At 38.3% G+C, this 1,787-nt stretch overlaps 1 protein-coding gene and 1 long non-coding RNA gene across 3 annotated transcripts in view; one reads left to right on the top strand and one right to left on the bottom strand.

Moving 5' to 3' along the window:
* cntfr (ciliary neurotrophic factor receptor) overlaps positions 1 to 1,787 on the top strand; it is a 252,365-nt gene that overhangs the window by 179,759 nt on the left and 70,819 nt on the right. The gene's annotated exons all lie outside the window — the stretch shown is intronic.
* LOC116704032 (uncharacterized) overlaps positions 1 to 1,787 on the bottom strand; it is an 11,230-nt gene that overhangs the window by 726 nt on the left and 8,717 nt on the right. The gene's annotated exons all lie outside the window — the stretch shown is intronic.

Raw genomic sequence — 1,787 nt, 5'->3', positions numbered from 1 at the left:
ATATATATATATATATATATATATATATATATATATATCCTTTCTCTAAACAAAATAGTATAAAAGTGGCAAATTATTGGCTCAAATCGGGAACTATGTGATCATGAAATGTAAATATGAGTGTGAATTGACCAGATAAATCCTGCCAGTTTTCAGTAGTACTTGACAGTTTTCCCATATTTGTGTCATGAACATATTTCCGTCAGTTGGAAGTGTTTCATACCCAGCCATAGTTTTTAAAACTCACACCTTTCTGTCCTCTGTACATTCATTTTGAGTCTACCAAGTAGCTTTACTCATTGCTTCTCATGCTTTCTTTCTGTCTGTCTCTAACATAGGAACACAGAAGTTTTGCGAGTACTGATCGGCACTTCTTACGTTCTTAGGACATAATTTAGCTTTCTGTTGCTAATGCGCGTACTGAACAGAGAAAAAAAAGCTTTTGTGTACTTGCCCCCTCTGTATGGAGTACGCTGCAGAATGAGTGCATCTCGGTAATTGCTTTTGAAAACAAAATGAAAGAAATGGAGGCAGACTATTTAATTTCAGTGTTTTCAATAATTTGTCCTGGTTACAGATTTGCTATTTGAAGCTGTTTGAAATTGATGTCATGTGAATTGCTGTGCTTTCTTTCAGTTCTATTAACCATGTCCTCTCCTCTTTCTTTTCTGTAACTATGTGTTTTTATTTGCTGCTGGCTCTATTGGCCATGTCACCCTTGAAAAAGAGATTCTTAATTTAAATGGGTTTCTCTCGGTTAAATAGAGGTTATAATAATAGAGCAGTGATGGAGACAGCCATAGCATAATCTTCTGTCTAATCTGTTAATCCCATTAATTATCACACAGCCATTATTCTACCCAGTCATAATCCCTCCCAGAGACCCCCACCACACTCATACACACATAGACAGGAACCGATACATGCATGGCTGCACACAAACCTCACAGACATAGGAAAGTGAATCAAACTTACGCACAGTTGATACGTACTGTACATGCGTGAGTGCTATCTCCCTTTTTGCCACTCGTTTAGCACAAAGAGCGACTGGAGATTTCATTGGTCAGCAGATTGCGATGTGCACAGACAGTTTAAGAGTGGAAGTCCATGGAAGCAAGGTCTTTGCTCTGCCCCCTCCCCCCGGTGCCAGTGTAGGAGAAACAGGGAGATCTTTAAAGGGACGATTGTTGAGTCAGATGGCAGATCTTCGAGTCAAAATCTTGACTTATGAGCCACTGACCAGTAAAAAGGTTCACAATTGCCACAATGTTTTGCTTGAGAGAGTAAAGCAAAGAAGAGTACACAAGTTAATCAGAACCACCATCAGCTTTATTGGCCAGGTCTGCGTAAACAAACAATGAATTTGACTTTGGTTAACCTTTGCTGTCAAAGTACAACACTCACCTAACGTATAGATAATAAAAACAGAGAGGACAGTAAGAAATGTATAAAAAATACTGTTTAGGATACACATTAAGAATACAACGGCATTTACAAGAAATAGACAATAAAAATTAAAGAGAGGGAATGAATAGTGCCATATCAGCATAGTCTGAGATTTAAGATTTAAATATAATTTAGTGCAAGGCAGTTTGGTGCAATGGCACTATATTAGTAACAGTATTGAAATATAGATGAGGTAGATGAGAAGAACAGTGTTGATTGACTTTGTTCTGTGTCAGGCTGAGGGCTTTTTCCGAGCGTTCAGAGAAGCTGTCTTTGTGTCGCCTGGTTTTTGACAGAAAGGACTCCCAGATTTAAACACACACACACACACACACACACAC

This window comes from Etheostoma spectabile, chromosome 16 (assembly GCF_008692095.1).
Source record: "Etheostoma spectabile isolate EspeVRDwgs_2016 chromosome 16, UIUC_Espe_1.0, whole genome shotgun sequence".
NCBI classification, from domain to species: domain Eukaryota; kingdom Metazoa; phylum Chordata; class Actinopteri; order Perciformes; family Percidae; genus Etheostoma; species Etheostoma spectabile.
The sequence above is the reverse complement of the archived record's forward strand: the minus strand, read 5'-3'. Positions and strand labels throughout refer to the sequence as shown.